The 22,204-nt window shown below is 47.9% G+C and overlaps 1 long non-coding RNA gene across 1 annotated transcript in view; it reads right to left on the bottom strand.

Annotated features, from left to right (window-relative positions):
- Window positions 1-200: 200 nt before the first annotated feature.
- Window positions 201-22,204, bottom strand: part of LOC102447734 (uncharacterized) — a 166,979-nt gene continuing 144,975 nt past the window's right edge. The window contains exon 4 of the long non-coding RNA XR_012896402.1: window positions 201-2,966. This is a non-coding gene — a long non-coding RNA (uncharacterized LOC102447734). The remainder of the gene's footprint in view (window positions 2,967-22,204) is intronic.

Here is a 22,204-nt window from a genome sequence, read left to right as displayed (position 1 = left end):
AATCATAGAATCATAGAATAATAGGACTGGAAGGGACCTCAAGAGGCCATCGAGTCCAGCCCCCCGCCCTCAAGGCAGGACCAAGCTCCACCTACACCATCCCTGACAGATGTCTGTCTAACCTGTTCTTAAATATCTCCAAAGAAGGAGATTCCACCACCTCCCTTGGCAATTTATTCCAATATTTGACCACCCTGACACTTAGGAATTTTTTCCTAATGTCCAATCTAAACCTCCCCTGCTGCACTTTAAGCCCATTACTCCTTGTCCTGTCCTCAGAAACCAAGAGGAACAAATTTTCTCCTTCCTCCTTGTGACACCCTTTTAGATATTTGATAATGAACCCCTCCTGCACTTCAAGCCCCTGCCCTAGCCCCGAGCACCCCTGCCTCCAAACACCCTCCCAGAGCCTGTACTTAGTACCTCCTCAGGCACCCCCCGCCCGGCCCAAGCTCAGCTCAGAGCCCCTCTCACACTCCAAAACCCTTAATCCAAGACCAGAGCCTGCGCCCCAACCCTCTGCCCCAGCCTGGTGAAAGGGAGAGAGAGAGTGGGTGCCCACAGGGACCAGTGGGGGGAAGGAAGCAGCCTGGGGCAGGGTCCTTGTGGCACCCGTGGGCTGACGTGTTTCGGGAACGCACCCCATCAGCCATGCAGGGAAGCATTGACCCTGCACTCAGAGCCCCGGGCTGGGACCCGGTGGAGAGGGAGGGCCCGGGTCCCCCTTCACCCCCACCCCTGTGAGGAGGAGACAAGGCAGAACCCGGGAGTGAGCATGAAGGTCTTGGGTCACCAGGGGACGGAACCCCGGAACGGACTACCGTAAGGGGTACGTGGGAAACAGCTGGCAGTTGGACTCGCAGGGCCCTCGTCCCGGACTTGGGCGGGGTGCTCGCACCCAGGGGACTGCCACAGACTGTAGGAAACTTGGCCACACCCATGAAAAGGAGACATCCAACTCATTAACATCATGCCAGATGACGGATGTTTCCAGATCAGAAAGTGCCGGACTAGAGAGGTTCAACCTATATGTTGTAATACCAACCCCTGCCCTTGCTGGAGTCAGTAGGCGTTAGCCTAGACATTTAATTGGTGGGAAGCTCTATATTATTTCTAGAATTTGTTTTTCTTCATCTAATAAATTATCCTAACTTTGGCTGCTTCCCTTAGAACAGTAATTCCACGTGGGTCTTTTTCACATGTGCCAAGTGGCAGGAAAGAAAAAGAAGCGTGAGCTCTCAAGGGTAAAAGTTTAAATACACTGGCAATGATTTCAATGGACACAAGCAGAGACTACTCAAAATATCAATAAAGGAAATTAGAACCAGCATTTGTTCATTTGGGCTTCAGTTCCTCCCACTGGCCTTGATTTTTGCTATCTGGAATCCCAGTAACGAGTGGTTTTGCATATACAAATACTATGTGTATAGTCCTTTAAATGACTCCGTAACTGAGAAGGATTTGCTTGGTAAATATCCTGTCGCTACTTAATACCATAATTACATATTCTGCATACAGGTGGTAATTACATTGAGTGTAGATTGCCTAGTGATTACAGCTAGCAGGTTCAGAAGTAATTACTTTCTCACCTGCACACTCCGGGTTGCAAAGCTGAAATAATGCTCTATGCTTTCGGGGAGGGGGAGCGGGATTCCTCCTCACTAATGCAGACAGGGCCATGCACAAGGCAGGGACACTCCAGGGGACACTGGACTGGGGAGAAGGGAAATTCAGCCACCTAGTCTGCAGAGAGCATGCAGGGCTGTAAGGTAGCAGCCACCGCCTGAGCCTATTGTCATCGGAGGGCTGGTAAGATACCAGACTGAGGTACGCTTAGAAACAGGAGTGGTAGGACCAATTCTGCCCCTCTTGTGTAAACTCACATGCCTTGCCTCTCTTCCTCTGCCTCCTCCCTTCCCTCCCTCTCTTCCCCCACCCATTTGCAGGGAGCTTCTGCCTCTCCAGACATAGGAATTTGCATGATGTCTGAAGAAACTCATATACACTGAGGCTACATCTACACTTCAGGCTTTTTGCACAAGAACTGTTTGTGCAAGAGTTCTTATGCAAAAGGTCTTCCACAAGAGCACGTCCACATGGCCATATGCTTTAGTGGAAGAGATGTGCTTTTGTGCAAGAGCATCCATGGCAGCGTGGCCGCTCTCTTGCACAAGAAAGCTCTGATAGCCATTTTAGCCATAGGGCTTTCCTGCGCAAGAAACCCCTGTTGCCCGTCCACACTGCCTTCTTGTGGAAGAGCTCTTGTGCAAGAGGGCTTATTCCTCGTGGGAAGAAAAATAACGCTTGCTCAGGAAGCCCTGTTTTCTGACGCTTTACTGTAAATTTACTTGCACAAGAACGCACGTGCAGTGTAGATGCTCTTCACGTTTTTGCACAAGAAAGGCTGTTCTTGCTCATAAAGCCTGAAGACATAGCCTGATGGTTTTATCACCTAGCAGGTCTAACTGTTTCAGGCACCTGCGTTTCCTCCCTCCAGAAGTCTGTGACCTGTTACATATTCACAGAGCTTATCTAGGAACTTATCTAGGTTGCTCCCCTCTGTGGACTTTGAAAGGAGAAAGATTTTTACGCCAAAGAGTCCCAGGCTTGAAACCCCTTAAACAAGAATAGAGAAGCCAAAAAAAACCCAACCATCCCTACATAAATAAGTGCTTTTTCTGAAATGCAAATCAATACAGACTCAGAGGTTATTTAAAAAATCCCTCCCCTCCTGTTCTGTTGCTTGCACTCAATATCTCAGATCCTGACTTCTTTCTTTCTTTTTGCTGAAGGACTTTGGCTGTTGCATCCAAGCTGCGGGTCTTCCTGTCCTAAACCGAGCTGGAGGGAGGATGGGGAATTGGAGGCTCTCATCGTGCAATGGACTCCACATGGGCAGGCCCTTCCATTTGCATGAAGTCTTGTCAACTTCGGCAGGGGTTCAAACTTGAAACCAAGGGCAGGACCTGGGTGGTAGAGAGGGCAGATTTCAACCAATTATGATATCACTATTGAGGTTTGCCAACGACCCTCTAACGAAAGGAAAGCAAACAGAACTTACCGGTCAGGAAGCAGATTTTCCTTTCAAATAAAACTTTGAGTTCAATTTGACTCAATCAGAAAGTAACAACAAAGAGCATTAGCTTTGGCTTTGCAGCTTGTCTTCAATCTAACAGTATCAGGAAGTGAACCCTAGCAATATCCCTGCTTCACATTGAAGATGAAAATCAGCTGCTTCGTTGGGTTGGTAAAGAGAGGCTGGGAAGGCATGAGCAAGTCCTAGGTGATAAACAACTATGACAAATTAATTGAAAAAGGCTCTATTTGGTGCACAATATTTCACTCTTTCTCTGGGATGCATTTGCCCCAGGCACATTCTATAGCTATGTCTACACTGCACGCTTATTTCAAAAGAACAGAGTGCACGTCTTCACAGCACGCCCGTTATTTCGAAATAATTTTGAAATAACGGGCTTCTTACTCCAACTCCTGTAACCCTCATTTCACGAGGAGTAAGGGAAGTCGGAGGGAGAGTGTTCTTCCTTCCACTTCCTGCTGTGTAGACAGTGTCAAAGGCTGAGTTAAGGTACTTCGACTTGGCAATTAACTTAGCTGAAGTTGTGTATCTTAACTTGACTTTGACCTGCCGTGTAGACATACCCTATATGTCCCTGAGGGAGAACATGGAGACCTGGCAAATGGTGAGGAATCTACCTCAGGAATAAGCTGCCCTGACATGCAGCATCTTGCCACTGAAATAGCTCAGGACCAGTGATAAACTCTGACAGAGTTGTGGCAAAAAATTGGCTGAAGATGGGAGGTGTTGGGGGCTGGCGGGGTTGGCCTAAGGATGAAGAGGAGAAGAGAATAGGCCCTAAGTGGGCTAAAGAGGCAGCCTGAGGGATAGGAGAACACATCCCTGGCCCCCAGCTTCCTACACCCCCCTGTCACATCCACAAGTCCCCACCCAGAAGGACCCAGGCAACACCGAGTAAGTCCGCTAGTAGAAGACCAGGCACACCCCATAACGGGGGTATCTTGGTGAATCGGGGTGGGAAGAAGGGTCACACAATACATTCCATGCAAGAATGCTGCCACCTCCGCTTAAACCATCTCTTTGTGCTCAGGGCCACAGCCAGACTCATTAATGCTGCATTCTGAATGGGGACGGTTCCCCTCTCCCCGTCATGCTTTATGAAATTGGCTTATGGATACCAATATGCGTAACTCGACGATGCCCTGGACAAAGCACCTCATGTAACCTATCACTCTTCATGCCAAAGTCTGCTGGATCGGTGTATCTGATTTCGGTGTGTGCTTCCCTCATGCATGTAAAGTTAGAGATATGGAGTATGGGATGGTTTTAAATGTGCAAAGGAAAGTCATCCCGGGTGTTACAGCCCATGTCTGGGTAACCACCTGTAAAGAGCCTCTTTTGTCCTTGAAGTCTTAGCAGTGGGTGGAGCTTAGGTAGACATGTGACCTTCCTTAACTGATAGGGTCTGGCCAGGTCATTTCCCATCAAATAGGCGAATGTGAAACAAAGAATTCCTGCCGAAAAGGGAGGCTGTTTCAGATGAAAAGTTTTCAGGATCTTGATCTGTAACTGGCATGGCTCTCGCAGGAGAAGGCAAGGGCAGGGGCCTCATGTGGCATAGTAGCTAGGGCATTGACCTGGAAGCCCCAGGGTTGTGGGTTCAAATCCTGTACACGTAGTTTAAAAGGGGGAGGGACAGCTCAGTGGCTTGAGCATTGGCCTGCTAAACCCAGGCTTGTGAGTTTAATCCTTGAGGGGCCCATTTAGGGATTGTCACATAAGAAAGCCTCAACCTGAGCTTGCTAGATGTATATACATGGATTTTGTAAAGCTACACCAAACTGTAAGGTCTAAGGTTTTAAACTGCAACTTATTATGATCCTCGTCAATCTTTCCAATGTGTGTAACTCTCAAACTTACTGTAAACTGCAACTTTGTAATCTTTGTAACATGCAGCCACCTTGCTTGTAACTTTTTCCTAAGCTGCATTCTTCCCTGAGTGAATGGAGAGTGTGAGTGTGAGTGTGTCTGAAGAAGGCTTAGAACAATGGACCACATGGCAATGAGTCATCGCAGTCTGGGCATGCTCCTTGATGGATAAAGGGAAGTCTGGGCATGCTCCCTGGTGACAAGGTGAATGAGTCACAGGGGCCATTCAGACACAATATAAGGAAAAGGAGCACATGTGAGACTCTCTTTTTTTCCTTCCCCTGCTCCTGAGAAGCTCCTCGTGGAATGAGGTGTACCGGTAGTTCGGATTAGAGAGCCTAATCCGAACTACCTACTCCATGCCACGTGTAGCCGCGGGCACGGAGTCTGCACTAACGGGGATTTAAAAATGGCGGCGCCCAGCAAGATGCAAATGAAGCTCGGGATATTTAAATCCCGGGCTTCATTTGCAACTTCGGATGCCTACATTAACCACCCTAGTTCGAACTAGGGTGGTAGTGTAGACATACCCTTGGAAGTTTAGCTGAAATAAGAACAGTGTTAGGGTAAGTTTGCTATGAGCTTCAGGATGCTAGAACTAGCCATGCATTTGCTGTTATTTTAAATGTGTAATCTACTTTGTCCTGCCTATTTTCACTTGCAACCACTTAAATCCTACTGCTTGGACTTAATACAATCACTTTGATTTGCTATCACGCCCAGTGTAAATAATTGTTATCTGGGGGAGCAATCAGTGTGCATATCCTCCTTTTGGTGTTAAAGGGGGCTTGCCTGAATAATGTATTTAGGGTTCTGATCCCATTTGGGGAGTGGGTTTCCTCGGAGCTGGGCCCTAAACTGCTTCCTCCTCAGACCTGGAGAGCTTCGGGGTCTGCGTTGCTCTTTGCTGGGTGGTGATCTCAGCTCTGAGCCTTGGCTGGGGGAGACCAGGGATCTGGCCCAGCAGGACAGGGTGGCGAGACACCCCAGAGATCAGGGAAGCAAGTATCAGTGGCAATATCAGCATTCTGGGACGCATCGCCAGGGGTCTTCTGTGACTGCCTCCCTCAGAGCCCCCCATCAATGCACCCATGCTGCAAGGACGAGTGTAATTTATCCCGGTGCGTGTAGCATATTGTACCCCTGCCGTATCCGGCTACCTGTACCAACTTACATTAAAAGCTGTGTAAAAACAGATAACGAAGCAGGGGGGTTACTTATTGATGCACACCCCCCAGGCATATTGGGACCCACACTAGCTACCTCTTCTCTCCACGAGCCATTCGAATCCCACTGCACAGCTGCAGCAGAATCTCCCTCTCACGGCCGATGGAGCGTGCGCCCCGTCACGCTTGCCTTCCCTGGACCTGAAAGGCTCATTGCTCAGGCATGAATCACTCGAGTCAGGGCAGTTTTGCTCCCAGGGCCCTCCTCAGCCTGGAGCCGCCAGGCTCTGCTGACACGGTCCAGGGGCGGAGGCAGCTGCCACGTGCTGCTTTTTGGCAGCCCTGCAGGCAGCCGGGTTGGCAGCGTGGGCACTCGTCCCAGATCTGGGCAGCTGGACTGGGCTCAAGGACAGCCTGGCAGCTGCCTGGTGTGTCAAGAGGAAAACAATGGGAAGCGGGACAATGTGACCACAGCCGAGAGACGGGCAGTAGGATAAAACAACCCTGATGAAGACCAGTCTACCCCAGACCGTGGCAACGCGGCTCCCAACGCACAGGTGGTTTCGCCCAGCCAGAGTGACGCCTGGCAGACACCTGCTGCTGGATGCTTCTGGGGGCAGCCTGGTCTGTGGTGCCACGAGAGGCAGGAAGCTGCCTTAGCGCCCCCGCTGCACCGCTGACCGGGAGCCGCTCGAGGTGAGCCCCTCCTGCCCCAGCCCTGATCCTCCCCCAAAGCCAGAGCCCCCTCAGTGCTGCACCCCAAAGCCCCCACCCTCAGCCACACTCAAAGACGCCATTGTGGGAGGGTAAGGAGGGCAGCCGCCGTGCGCTCCAGGATGTGGCTAGCTTTCCCGCCTGTTTCCGGGATGCTAAATGAGCGAGGGGAAAGTGCCTGCATTCCATGCATGCCTCTCACACCCTTCACCAGCCAGGCTTAGACATGCTGAGGGCCTGGAAACCAACCTCTACTGCACAGGGTTGATGCTGAACTCTGAGGGCTTTAACTCTGGGCAGTGATGCTGTTGATAGGCCCCCCGGCTGGGTCTCAAGTCCGTGGGCTTTGGCTTTGCCCCTGGCCAGGGCAGCCGTGCTTGGAGCGGCTCAGGCTTCAGTCCTTGTGCCTGGTGATGAAGCTTGAGAACCCCTGACACAGGAGGTTGAATTTAGCTTGGGAACAAGGGTTCTTCCTCTGCTGACTGATATCTCTCTGCCCTCCCCCCCCAATAAATCCTCCATCTGCTGCATGCTGCCTATGGGCATGCCCTTGGCCCGTTACTAATTTGGGTTCATCTCGTTGGTTCACTTCACTCATTTGTTGTGAGGGAGGGGAAACAGCTCAGAAAAAGAAACCAAAAAGGGAAAAACCCTTTTTGCTTGGTGTTTGGAGGAAGGAAAGGGGCCTGTTCGCTAGGAGGTCAGAAGTCAGATACGCCCCAGTTGCTGGTGTTGCCTGGGTGGAAGACACCCCCAAACCCAAGTTGATCTTTATCCTCAACCATGCCCACAAATCTCCTCCTTACAGCTGGCAGCAACAGGACTTTTCCTCGTTCCTCATGATAACCAGGAGGTTGGACACCCAGTTTCTGCTTTGGGCCACTGTCGCCATGGTAACCCCTTCTGGGCTACGTCTAGACTACATGGCTCTGTCGACGGAGCCATGTAAAATAGTTTATTCGGCATAGTCAAAGAAGCAGGGATTTAAATACTCCCCGCTTCATTAAAATAAAAATGGCCGCCACGCTGTGCCGACAATCAGCTGATCCGGCACAGCGCGGCAGTCTAGACATGGCGCGGTCGACAAGGGAAGCCTTTGTCGACCGCTTCAGTATGCCTTGTGAAATGAGGCATACTAGAGCGGTCGACAAAGGCTTCCCTTGTTGACTGCGCCGTGTGTAGATTGCCACACTGTGCTGGATCAGCTGATCATCCACAGCGTGGCAGCCATTTTTATTTTAATGAAGCAGGGATTATTTAAATCCCTGCTTCTTTGACTATGCCGAATAAACTATTCTACATGGCTCTGTGAACAGAGCCATGTAGTCTAGATGTAGCCCTGGTGTTGATTAGAGCTGGAGGGGCGGGCCCTTCCCCTCTCTAGATTTGTTATTTTTAAGGAAGGATGTGACACCACCTGCCATACGGTTTTTGATGTCGTTTCCTAACCTCAAATGCCCTTCACGGTGGGGGCTTGGAGAGGCACACAGGCAGGAGGGATGATTTTGTGGGTAAAGCACCAGGGTGGGAGTCAAGTGATGAGGACTGGAGTCCCAGCTCAGCTTCAGACCTCCTCTGCGACCTTGAACAAATTGGTCTATGCAGGGCCCCTTCTGGAGAATGAAGTGTTCCTCATGGGGGCATCAAGGAAAAACCCACTACATGCTTCTAGCCATCTTATCGAGCCACCGTTACCATGGTAACTGTACACCTTAGAGGTTACATCTTCACTGGCATTAAAACCCTGCAACTGGACATCTGACCCAGGCTAAAGGGTTTGGTCTAAGCAGCTGCTGTGTAGATGTTTGGGCTCAGGCTTTAGGACCTTGGGGAAGGGGCTGCAAACATCTCTGCTGTGACAAATGCCGTCGATCACATCGGCAGAAGGAGAATATAGTGTTTTCTCTCTTTTTCCAAGGAAAATACGTTTCCTTTATCCGTTTAGAAAACAATTCGTCCATTTTTAGAAATGTTGTATATGGACGGATCAATGACTCATCTTTGCCCACAGGTGATCGATGGATTACCACCTGGGTGAAATAAAAGATGGATCACCACCTTGGTGAAATAAAAGATTCCTTGCCCTGATCTCCCTTGGCCGGAGTCATGAAAAATCTTCACACGGACACACGGTGATAAAGTCTGTCTGGCGGTCACACCTCTATATACTTTATGGTGGAGAGGTCCAGCAGACCCTCTTGCAACTACATCCTAGGGAGTGCCCAGTTGGTAATGTTGAAGGTTTTGGTCAAAGTTCATGTGAATCTGTCCTACATGACCTACATGACCATGGCATACTCTTGTAGAAAACATGTTATTGTAAGCAGTTCTTGTCTGGACTGTAGGTCTGAGGGGAAAGCGGATGGATATTAAGTGTGAGCTGACCTCTTCTTACTTGAGGCTATGAGGATTAGAAGATGGCATATCTTGTGGTGGTTTCATGGTGAGGCCAACCTGGCCTCCACCAATGGAGGAGTAGAGAGGAAATGCAGTAGAGAAGCACAAGCAAGTAGGCAGTCACCAGGACAGGAGTGGTTGAGGTGGCAAACCAGAGAAGAGGCAAATCGCTATAGCTACGAGAGACAGTACAAGAAGCACAAATAGTTTGCGATGTCACACAAAGCCAACTTGTCTGTAATCCACAGTGTGATGTACTTTTCCCCTCAGCTGGAGATGACTAAGTGTCCATTTTTTCTCCAGAATACAGCACGAAGAACAGGCAGGCCTTCTCTAGTCTGACACCCTTGGGACCTGACCAGGGCTGAACCAGAGAATTTTCCAGACCATGGGAGGTCAAGCAGCATCGCCAACACTTCCACTGCTTACTGGATTCTTAGAAGACATTTAGGAGTAAAATAGTGCTAAATAACAGCACAGAACACTTATTTTGGTGGCTGTAAACAAACTTTATGGGACCATGGGAAACTTGGCCACACCCATGTTAAGTGGACATCTGGCTAACTAAAATCATGTCAGACCACGTAAGTTGCTGGACCAGAGAGTGCCGGACTAGAGAGGTCCAACCTGTATAGTCAAGAAAAGCATGTTCTATCTCTCCAGGATAGTGCCATATTGACACTTCTATTGTTCTTAAAATTTTCCATCACATTGACAGTTCTCCCTCGGGTAGTGAAACTGGATGAGCTGGAATAAACTGACCACCTGTATTTTAGTCACATCCTCTTAGAAGAGTTCTGGGATGAGATAGATGGTACCGTGGCTAACTAGCTGAAAGCCAGTCTGCACCAGCTCTCTTTGCTCTTACTACCAGACAGAATGCCCCCCTGCTGATGATGTAACCGTGGACATTTTTAAGAAAGACGCAAGCGTGCACCAAACCTGCATGTCCTTGTGCCAGTCCAAATGGTCTTTGTCTGCCACCATAAGAAATAACTATCCACTTTACTAGCTTTATAATATAACCTCAAGGCCTAGCTGCTGGCCCTGACATAGCCTTACTGCTTTAGCTTGTTCTCGCTCATTGCCTCCAGCTGTGAATTTTGCATTGGTAGGTTCTAAGATGGCTGCATGTCCTACTATCGGGCTCTATAAAGATTTGCTGCCCCTGTCCAGTACTTTGAGAGTGAGAGAGTAGGTCTGGATTCACACACTTCGGCCTCATGTGCAAGCAAAGACAGCAGGTAACATTGAGTTTAAATGTAAGGCTCGGAGTTATTTTACCATAAATACAAAATGCTACATTCGCCAGATGACTTAGGTATACAATAGGCCAAAGAACTGACTGACTATATACAAACAAAAACAAGGACTTGAGTTTTCATCCTTTATGTTTAAGATGCCATCCTACTTTCACTGACGTGTATATGTTATTAATAATAATTATGCATTTTTACACAGTAATGTTAATAATCCTATCATCTATACAGGTTGAACCTTGGCACCCTTGGGACCAGAGCAGTTTGTAATTACCGAGATCGCCTCTAGAGCCCTTTTAACTATTGGCATTACATTAGCTATCTTCCGGTCATTGGGTACAGAAGCTGAGTTAAAGGATAGGTTACAAACCATAGTTAATAGTTCCGCAATTTCACATTTGAGTTCTTTCAGAACTCTTGGGTGAATGCCATCTGGTCCTGGTGACTTGTTATTGTTTAGTTTATCAATTAATTCCAAAACCTCCTCTAATGACACTTCAATCTGTGACAAGTCCTCAAATTCATCACCTACAAAGGACGGGTCAGGTTTGGGAATTCCCTTACATTCTCAGCTGTGAAGACTGAAGCAAAGAATTCATTTAGTTTCTCCGCAATGACGTTATCATCTTTAGGTGCTCCTTTTGTATCTTGATTGTCCAGGGGCCCCACTGGTTGTTTAGCAGGCTTCCTGCTTCTGATGTACTTAAGAAAAGCCAAAAAGGAGTTTGAAGAACAGCTAGCCAAAACCAGAAAGGGTAATAACAAAATGTTTTTTATTACATTTTTACATTTAATTTGGCAGTGTTTATGCTTCTTTCTTTTTATCTTACTAGGATTGGACTTCCACTTTTTAAAAGATGTCTTTTTATCTCTCACTGCTTCTTTTACATAGTTGTTAAACCACGCTGGCTTTTTTTAAAATTTGGGGTATACATTTAAGTTGGGCCTCTATTATGGTGTCTTTGAAAAGTGTCCATGCAGCTTGCAGGGATTTTATTTTAGTCACTGTACCTTTTATTTTCTGTTTAACTAATCTCCTTATTTTTGCATAGTTCCCCTTTTTTAAATTAAATGCCACACTGTTGGGTTGCTCAGGTGTTCTTCCGACCACAGGAATGTTAAATGTTATTATATTATGGTCACTATTTCCAAGCGGTCCTGTTATAATTACCTCTTGGACCAGATCCTGCGCGCCACTCAGGACTAAATCAAGAATTACCTCTCCCCTTGTGTGTTCCTCTACCAGCTGCTCCAAGAAGCAGTCGTTTAAGGTATCAAGAAATTTTGTCTCTGCATCTCGTCTGAGGTGACATGTATCCAGTCAAAATGGGGATAGTTGAAATCCCCCACTAATACTGAGTTCTTTATTTTGATAGCCTCTCTAATCTGCCTTAGCATTTCATAGTCACTATTACTGTCCTGGTCAGGTTGTTGATAATAGATCCCTACTGTTATATTCTTATTAGAGCAGGGAATTACTATCCATAGCGATTCTATGGAACATGTTGATTCATTTAAGATTTTTACTTCATTTGATTCTAAATTTTCTTTCACGTATAGTGCCACTCCCCCACCCACACAACCTGTTCTGTCCTTCCAATATATTTTGTGCAACCATCAGGGGAACTGGAATTATATTTGCCCCCTCGCCCTCAACAATTTGAATTCTGAGGCAGAGTCTTTTATGAACGGGACAGGCACTGAAGAGGCTAACTTTCCCCTTCTCTCTCCCTTGGAGAGGAAGAGGGACTGTGCTGGACAAACAGAGGGTGCTGCAGAGCAGGAGTAAGATGCAGCCACAGAGCTGTGGCTGCCTGTCAGGACCAAAGTACCAGGGGACCTGAGGTTGCTCAGCAGAGCGGTGTGTGAAAAACCAGGGCTGGACTAGTAAAGGGGGTTGTCATTCCTAACTGGAGTGCTTGATAGAGCGGTGCTGGAAAAGCCCTGTGTCGCATTCCTACCCGCTCTGGTTGTCTCGAACTCCTCCTCTCCTCCTCTCGCGTTCCCGCCCCCAGCCTCGCGCATGCGGCTGCTTTGATGCAGAGGTGAGCTGGTGGGTCCCTCCATGCCACCGCAGAATTCCCCCGGAGCAAAATGGAGGGGCCTCATGGCTGCCTGGTGAAAGCCTCTGTGAGGAGGAAGAAGAAGATTCGCTTCACGGCGTCCCCAGGGGTCAGCGCTCCCTTGCCGTGGCGATGCCTCCCCTCTAGAAAAATCTCACCCCTCGCTCTCTCCTTCCCCTGCCTTGCACCACTGGAAATTGTAGCTACCACGCCATAAATAAAAGCAAGAGAGGGAGAAGAGAAACATGTCACCCACTGCCCAACCCACCCTGTTCGCCTGCGTCTGACACTCCGCAGTAGGAACCCAGGACAGGAGGGCAGAGCTGCCATTGTCATTGTTCGATCTCGTCTCTCACTTGAACATTAAAAAAACAACAACAACAACCCAACCCAGGACCCTGCACTGAAGTGGTTTATCCGGCACGGCGCAAGCTGCAGCACAGCACTCAATCAGGAGCCGACAGCCGCCGCCTGGCCAAGCATGACAGCATTGCTCGTTTTTCACTCTGACACCACCCGGCAAGCTCCGCGCGCCGTTGACTTGCAAGGTGCTTGGAATATTGAGCACAATACCGCAGTAGAAGCCCGGCCCCCTCGCACGACAGCCCCCCCCTTCCCTCGCACACACCAGGAAGGATGAGAAACAAGAGGAATTCAAAGTGCCCCCACCCCCGTAGGTCTTCGGAGGTGACCTTTGGGTCATTGTTTCCAACGCCTCAACTCATAAACCAAGGAGGTGTCGCTCCCCCCTTATTAACATGCATGCTTCTGCGACAGAAATGTAACCCTGGTAGTACGTTGCAAAGACGGCCATGCTGCAGGGCCACTGCGGTCCTTCTCCATCCCATTACTATGCAAATAAAGATCCTGGAGACAGCACTACCTTATCATATTCCCCCGTATTACCGAACAGCGCCTGGGAAAGCATCCCGGGGCTCAGCACGTTCCATAGAACCGCCCTCCCCCCCCCCGCCAGCCATCGGGGCAGCACATTCTGTTCTCCATCAACCCCCACCTCCCTCATGGGGCCCCATGGACGATACCTCAAATACAATGTTTAATAGAAAACCACTCCGAGCTGCCATTAAAAGGCATGCACAGATGTTGGCTTTGGGTCAATAAAGTAGTGCTGGGCTTGAGTATCTGAGAGTGTAATTTAATTAGGGATTACTAATTACATTGCAAGCTTGTCATTTCCTCAGGCACTGCGGGCATGTCTGCTCGTCCCCCTCCCTCTAAAAAAAACCCAAAATGCATCAGAATTGGAAAAAGGAGAGAGAAAGTCAGCAAAATTGATTGGGCGTGTGGAAAATATGAGGAGAGATTTAAAGGACCATTCAGCATAGAAAAGGGACAACTAATGGGAGACATGACAGAGATCTATCAAACTGTGAGTGGAGTGAGGGAAGTGAATAAGGATGTGTTATTATTCCCTTCAAATAACACGTGACCCAGGGTTCACCCAATTCAATTAATAAGAGGTAGGTTTGAAACAAAAATAAGGATGTAAGACTGCACAATACGCCGGCAACCTGTGGAACTCCTTGCTAGGGGATGTTGTCAAGGCCAAAAGTATAAGTAGATTAAAAAAAGAATTAGATAAGTCCACAGAGGATAGGGCCATCAATAGCTATTAGCCAAGATGATCAGGGATACAGCCACATGCTCTGAGGGTACTTCTGCACACCAATGTTATTTTGGAATAACTAACGTTATTCCAAACTAACATAGCCCATGTCTATACTACGATCATTTATTTCAACATAATGTCAAAATAATGGCAAGCTGCAGGACTTCTTACTCCACTCCTATAATCCTCAGGCTGCGTCTAGTCTGGCAAGATTTTGCGCAAAAGCAGCCGCCTGTCTACACTGGCTGCGAGGATTTGTGCAAGAACACTTACTTTATAATGTACAAAATGAGTGGTTCTTGTGCAAATGCTCCCGCTCAGGGATAAGCCCTCTTGCGCAAGTATTCTCGCACAAGAGGGCCAGTGTAGACAGCCATGTTAATTTCTTGCACAAGAAAGCCCGATGGCTAAAATGGCCATCGGAGCTTTCTTGCGCAAGACAGCATCTACATTGGCATGGATGCTTTTGTGCAAAAGCAAATCTCTTATGCAAAGGCACATGCCAGTATAGACACTCTCTTGCGCAAATACTTTTAACGGAAAAACTTTTCCGTTAAAAGTATTTGCACAAAATCATGCCAGTCTAGACGCAGCCTCACTGTAGGAAGACTAAGGGAAGTCAGAGGAAGAGTGCTCTTTCTTGGACTTCCTGCTGCGTAGACTGCGCCTAAAGCCGAGTTAAGCTATTTCGACTTCAGCTACGCAATTGACATAGCTGAAGTTGCATCGCTTAATTTGGCTTTAGCCCTGTTGTGGAGACTGTGTCCCTAAACCTCTGACTACCAGAAACTGGGACCGGATGGTGGGGGAGGAGTCCCTTAATGAACTGGACTTTTCTGTTCCTTCCCTCTGAACGGCACCGGCCATCGACTTGAGCCACTTGGACGATTCTTACGGTCTTATGTCAGGATGCTCACTGCCCGTACCACCCACCTGTCTCGCCTGTGGTATAAGCAGCCTTTCATCCTAACGGCCCCCATGGCCGCCTCTTCACACCCAACTTTCCTCTGTTATACCCAATTCTACTGCACTCAACAGTCTCCTGTCTTCTTCCCGTGTCCTGCTTGCACCACCCCTGACCTACAATCAGACTTTCTGCCTGCAGCCTGCCTGCAATGGAGGGTGTCACCAAAAAGACCTTCATAAATCCAGCTGTCCCTGTTCTGGACGGGGTGAAGCACTATCACAGGACTGGCTTTTTATTTCCATGGCAACATTCTGGGCAAGTCCCACGTTGTACTTCCACGAGGGGGGGGGGCGTACCATTCAGCCCCTCAGTGGTGAAAGGGTTGGAGCAGTGAGGGGCAGCCGAGGCTAGCGAGTGGGCCACATGAATGACCTCCTTCATCTCAGCAGGCCACGCGACTGTCAGAACCACACTGGTCTCTGGGAAGAGAGAGGGCAGTATTGCTCACCTAGCATTTGTGGGGGGCGCGGATTGAACCGTTGCAGAACTGCGATGGGACCCAGAGGCAGCGCGCGGTGCTCGCAAGGTTGTGTGCAAGCAGCAACCCACCTCCCTTCCGGTGCCCTGGCTTTATGTGTGTGTCGCTGTAGTAACTTTGGTAGGAAAAAAACACTGTGGACGGAAACCAGTGGAAGCTGGCAGCCAGGTGGGAGGTGTGTAAACATGTCTCATGGGCCACACATAGAACTCCCATGGGCTGCACGTGGCCCCCCCATCCCGGTCTAGATCCACCCATCTGCCTCTGAGGACAGGACGAGAAGCAATGGGTTTAAATTGCAGCAAGGGAGGTTTAGGTTGGACATTAGGAAAAACTTCCTGCCTGTCAGGGTAGTTAAGCACTGGAATAAATTGCCTAGGGAGGTTGTGGAATCTCCATCACTGGAGATATTGAAGAGCAGGTTAGACAGACACCTGTCAGGAGTGATCTATATGGTGCTTGGTCCTGCCGTGAGGGCAGGGGACTGGACTCGATGCCCTCTCAAGATCCCTTCCAGTTCACTGATTCTATTATGCATTTTACTTGCATAACTGAGGCTACCTCTGCACTTGGATCTGGAGCATGTTCCTCAGCTCTAGGATCCATTCTCATGCTAAAACCCATAGGGTGTGTCTAGACTACAGGGTTTTGTCGACAAAAGTGGACGTTTGTCGACAAAACTATACCTGCGTCCACACTGCCTTTGAGTTATGTCGACATAACGTCGACAAAACTCAGCAGTTTTGTCGACGTATGTAAACCTCATTCTACGAGGAATAACGCCTTTTATCGACAGAGTTCTGTCAATAGAAGGCATTATTGCATCTACACTGTCCTTTGCGTCCACACTGTTATGTCGACAAAGTGGCTTGCTTTGTCGACAGAACTGGATGTAGTCTAGACACTCTTTGTCGACATAAGTTTTGTCAACAGATTCTGTCGACAAAACTTATGTCGACGTAAGCCTGTAGTCTAGACATACCCATAGTGTCGCAGCAGTAACACAGGCAGCGGCTTGGACTAGCTGCCCAAGTTTATACCCATGGGCTCTCCATGGATTTGTATTGAAGGCGAATAGCACCTCCTATCACTCACCACTTCCCATGCTGCTGTGGCTACACCTCTCCTTGTAGCCTGCTGGCTTGAAGAGAGCTAGACTGAGTATATCTACTCAAGCAGGGGATCTTGCCTGCAGTTCAAAGCATAGAAAAACCCTGTGGCATTGTAACATCCCACATGGCAGCTAATACCTTCTCATGGAACTTGGGGAAAAAAACCTTTATTAATTTAGTAATCAATTTTTTTCTAATGTATGTGGTTTTCTTTTTTTAAAAATAGGGCACTTTCAATATGCATTTTTGAAAAATAATATAAAAGACTTTTTTTGGAGGGGATTGGGGCCAAGTCTACACTACGAGATAAGGTCGAATCTATTATGATCGATTTCTGGTCACCCAAAAGTTGGTCATCTGAACTTGACCAATCGTAAGTTACACAATGGCAAAACAAACGCTATGGAAGGGACGGTTTCCCCTCCCTTTTGACCAGTCACCTTGGTCCCAGAGTTGAATTTTTCATGTCAAACTTTTTTTAAAAAGTCCTTTTTGAAAATGTCCTGTTTTAGGAAAGTCATCACAATCCATACACAGTTTTCATGTCAAGAGAGGCTTTTTCCCTGGACCATTTCTGGCACAGGTGCACAAAACGGATACATTCACCACTCCTTTTATCAGCAGACGGTTTGCCCCCCACCCTCTCCATGTGCTTTTTATAACATACAACTCTAACAACCTTCACATCAGGATCTTTTGGAGCAATGTGGACTCTCGGCTCACATTTGCATAATTGCTAGTGCCGTCTTTGTTCCCCCCTCCTCCACCACCATGCTATATCTTCTCCAGCTCTCCCTGGAGAACGGCATGTCCGTAACAGCCAACAGTTCCTCCTCCTCTAATCCCTGGCACTCTTTCTGAATTAGTCCAGAAAGCTCATTGCTGCCTGTGGTGCATTGAAATATGTTATCATTAGGCTCAACATGTTATTTAGTTAATTAAATGTCACGCGTTTGATAACATTAATTAGAATCATTTCAGATGCCGCTAAAGACACACGCACTCTCCAAACCCAGAGAGATACAAGTCGGGCGTTTTTATTGGCCACGCTTTTGTACCTGGCAACCCATGACCTGTCTGGTCCTCTACCCACATTGTATTAAACCATGTGTATTGCAGGGAACTGTATCCCTCTAATGCAGGGGTGGGCAATAATTTCTGCAAAGGGGCCACTTAATGAATGTTGGTATGTTGCCATGGGCTGGCTCCACCCCCAGAAGGGGTGGGGCCTGGGGTGGAAGGGGCGGGGCTGGGGACTAGCCTTCCCCCAGAGTTGTCTGGGACTGGAGGCTTTGAAGTAAAAACAGCAAAGGACTCGCGGTTCTTGGCCACACCACTACTGGGTTGTCCGGCAGCTGCCCTGGGTTACTGTGGCTACTTAAAGGGCTTGTGGCTCTGGCCCCTCCCGGGATAGCGCCAAGACCAGGAGCCATTTAAATAAGATTCTGCTGCCTGAGCCACCACCTGGGAATTCGGTGGCACAGGCGGCAGGCTATACATAGAAAGCAGCCAGATGCAGCCCGTGGGCCGGATCAAAGTGTTAGGGGCTGGATCCGGCCCCTGGGCCGCATCTTGCCCAGCCTTGCTCTAATGTTTCCTTTCTGAAGAGTGTAAGAGCTGTAAGAGGCGTCCCTCTTCTTTCCCATAGGGACCTGCGCATGCTGCACTCAGCAGGCTAGTAGGAGCAGGATCTGCAATCCAGAGCTCATGCAGCGTATTCAGTCTGAGCACCACCATGTATCGGACCAAGAATGAAGCAGAGAAGCATCTCTGAGACGGTGAGGGCCAGAAGTAGACCGATTTGGATTTGGTCCACGGCATGCCCTGTCGCCTCCCTTCGCTATCCCACCTCACAACTGAGCAAGCTCCCCAAACAAAGCAAATCACAGCTCAAACCAGAGCTCTTTTCTTACGGCTTATGGATGCCATGAGACACTGCATCCCACATGGCTCCCATCCCAACCCTTCATAGGGTGGCGAACAACCTGCCAGGTTGTATGGTGTAGGTTCTGTTGGAGATGCTACATCCCTTGTCCTTCACCCCCTATAATTCATAGAACACTAGAACCGGAAGGGACCTCAAGAGGTCATTGAGTCCAGTCCTCATGGTAAGACCCAATACTATCTAGACCATTGTCTAGACCATCTTCTCCACACCTGTTAGTCAACCCCTGTTTTATTTCCTACACTGCAGGTTGTCTCTAGCCCGTTGGGAGACCACCTCTCTTTCACGGGCCTCTGTATGAGTCACCCAGGACACAACTGGTTTTGAAGGAGGTTTTGTGCTTGGTATAAACCCTTCCGTATGCATTACAGGATCTGATCCTTTGCCCTATTACTGCTTGGAAATATACTTTGCATCCGATTAAATTCCTTAAAGTGGTTCCCTATTGGCTATGGGTCATTAGGCACCAAAGCAGAGACGTCCTTCACAGCATCAGCTGGTGGTCACCCAACTTGCTAGAAACCAGTCAGGTTCATTTGCTCCTAATAGTGGCAGTTGAAGAGATTCTCCGTATAATCTACTTTATGTATTGGAGAGAGCTTGTCTGTTCGTGTGTCTGTCTGTGTGTCTCTCTGTTGCTTCAAGAATTCTTCCTAAACAGTGAGAGCTCAGGCCACCAAATTCGGCAGGCAGCTTCCTCTTATCATAACGTAAAGCAAGGTCAGGGTTTGGCAAGGCCTGGACAATGGGCTGTGCCTAGAATGGGATTGCTGCTCAGAAAACCATCCAAAAGAGAGATAATATCACCAAGCAGGTGAACACCCTGTCCCCTCATCCAGAACGGCTCCCCCCTGAGCCTCCCACCCTACAGACACTCTTAAGGGAGGATGGAGGGTGCTGCAGCTCCCTTAGTGAGGGGAAGGTGCACGGTTTGTTCCATTCCTCACTCTGGCAGGGGAGCGCAGGGGGCAGACAAACCTGGACCTGCCCCAGCTGGGGGAGGTGCACCCCTCCCCCAGCTGTGCCCGCTGGAAATGCAGCAGCCATGGAAAGGTGCTTCTCACCTGGCTGCAAGCTGCTGTAGTGAGAGAGGGCTGGGTTGTCCTCTCTCCCCAAGGAAGCCTGCACATTGAACTCCTCCTCCCTAACCCCACCCCAGAGCAATGATTTAAATGAAGAAAAACAAAAATGAATTGAGATAAGGACCCGAGCGACGCCCATTCGGCCTGGAGGTCTTGTAAAGGCCTGCACACATCTTCATTTGCTGCTCTCCATCTCTGGAGACTAAACAAGGCTGCAAATTCCGAGCAGTCTGTTCCATGAGAGCTGATCATCTTCGGTTGCCTCATTGCTGTGACATTGTTAGGTTGCTGTGGTCCCATTGCATATTGCTTTGTTGTCTTGCTGCACAATGCCACGCAATGTGGCCGACGCATGTGTTGTCCCAGCGCATAAATCATCAGACGAGACTTTGACCTTGAAAAGATGGGGGAGGGGGGGAATGGAACTTTTTCTGAGAGCTGCGGCCGAGGGGGAGGGGGAGATGGATAATGGGAGGAAAACTTTATCTGACAGCTATGCAAAGCACTCTCTTTGTTATTACAGTGATGAAATTGAGCAGATTCCAGAGATCAAGACAAAGAAGAGAGCCTTGTATTAAGTGTTAAAGCATCAATCTTAGCCATTGTAGATCAGAGCAAATGTAGCTGCAATGAGAGGATGGGCACAAGTATATTTTCACTCTACTTGTTACAAATGTGACTCGAGTGATAGAACAAAACATACCGATGTTTGCAGACTCCTTCCCATGGTGTCCAACACACCAGCCACTAGTCACATGTGGCTATTTGGCTGGTTGAGTGTGGCTATTGCTTCAGAGCTGGTTGGACACTATAATTTTTAAGTAAGCCAATTTGCAGAACAATAGCTGATACAGGAAAAGGAGAAGCGTTTCATCATTTGACTCTTTAAAAGCATAGACATATGCACTAACATAGCATGGTAATAATGGATGAACCGGCAAAGCATCTATTCAGTCTAGATCAGCATCCACATGTTTGACAGTGGGAATTTCCAAAGTACCCAAGGGCTTGTCCATATGAGAAGTTATTCTGGAATAGCTGCTCCTAATGAACTATTCCTGTGTTGACATGCTAATTCCTCAGTAAAAATGCCATAAGCTGATTCAAAATCGGGCACTCTTATTCCTAAATAAGTGACCACACATAGGCCAGGTCTACACTAAAGGGGAAAGTTGACTTAAGATATGAAACTCCAGCTAAGTTAATTATGTAGCTGGAGTCGACATATCTTAAGTTGCGTGTTCGTGCCATCCACACAGCAGGAGGTCAACAGGAGCAAACCCTCGCAACAGCTTCCCTTACTCCTCGTGGTGATCAGGACTACTGGTGATGACAGGGATGTCTTCTCAGTTCGAATTAGCGGTTCTCCACTAGACTTGTTAAATCAAACCCTGGAAGATCGACTGCAGCAATGTCTATCTTCTGCATAATCTAGACATGGCCATAGTGAACTAGCTATTCCACTCTATCTAAATTCACATCCTATATGAATCTGAATTAAGTTCCTGGTGTTGGTAAAGCCCTAAGTGGAGGTAGCCCTAAACTATGGAGGAAGATGGAAATAAGTAAACAAGTATGAGGAACCCATACACTTTTCTAAACTCTAAGCCTCTATTTCTTCCACAATGGAAAAAAACTGTAAAAACTACAAGTATTTTTTAAAAGGAAATTTTGTATATTTTTCATTTAAAAAATGTAAACGGTCATGGAACATTTTGAACAAAACACAAGAAATTTGCATTTCTTTCAAAATACTTTCATGAAATACACGTACTTGTTTTTTCTTACCAGCTCTCCAAGTCTCCAAGACCAGCTTATGTTAGGTCAGGTAAAATATATCTCATGGAAAACTTTTCTCATTGCATTTTGACATATACCATTTTTTACTCTTAGGGTATGTCTACGCTAGCCCCCCCAGTTCAAACTAGGGAGGCTAATGAGGGCGACCAAAATTGCAAAGGAAGTGCAGGATTTATATATCCCGCGCTTCATTAGCATGTTCCCGGGCGGTCGCCATTTTGGAAATTGACTAGCCCAGAAGAACTGCCCACATCTACACGCGGCAAAGAAGGGTGATTCCGAAATAAATGCCTTACTTCGAATTACCAGTTAACCCTCATTCCTTACTTCGAATTACCACATAAACCTCATTTCCAAAATGGCGACCACCCGGGAACATGCTAATGAAGCACGGGATTTTTAAATTCCATGCTTCATTTGCAATTTTGGTCTCCCTCATTAGCCTCCCTAGTTCAAACTAGGGGGCTAGTGTAGACATACCCTTACTGAAGTGTGCAGTAATGGAAGGAGGGAAAATCAACTTTTTCCAGATCCAAAGAAAGTTTAGATTGGGCAAACATTCTTGCCAGCTCTTACTTTAATTAAAATCTATTCACCCATTCCAATCATTCTAAATTTTGGATTC

Source organism: Pelodiscus sinensis, chromosome 17 (assembly GCF_049634645.1).
Source record: "Pelodiscus sinensis isolate JC-2024 chromosome 17, ASM4963464v1, whole genome shotgun sequence".
Lineage (NCBI taxonomy): Eukaryota > Metazoa > Chordata > Testudines > Trionychidae > Pelodiscus > Pelodiscus sinensis.
This window is presented reverse-complemented; position numbering and strand designations above follow the sequence as displayed.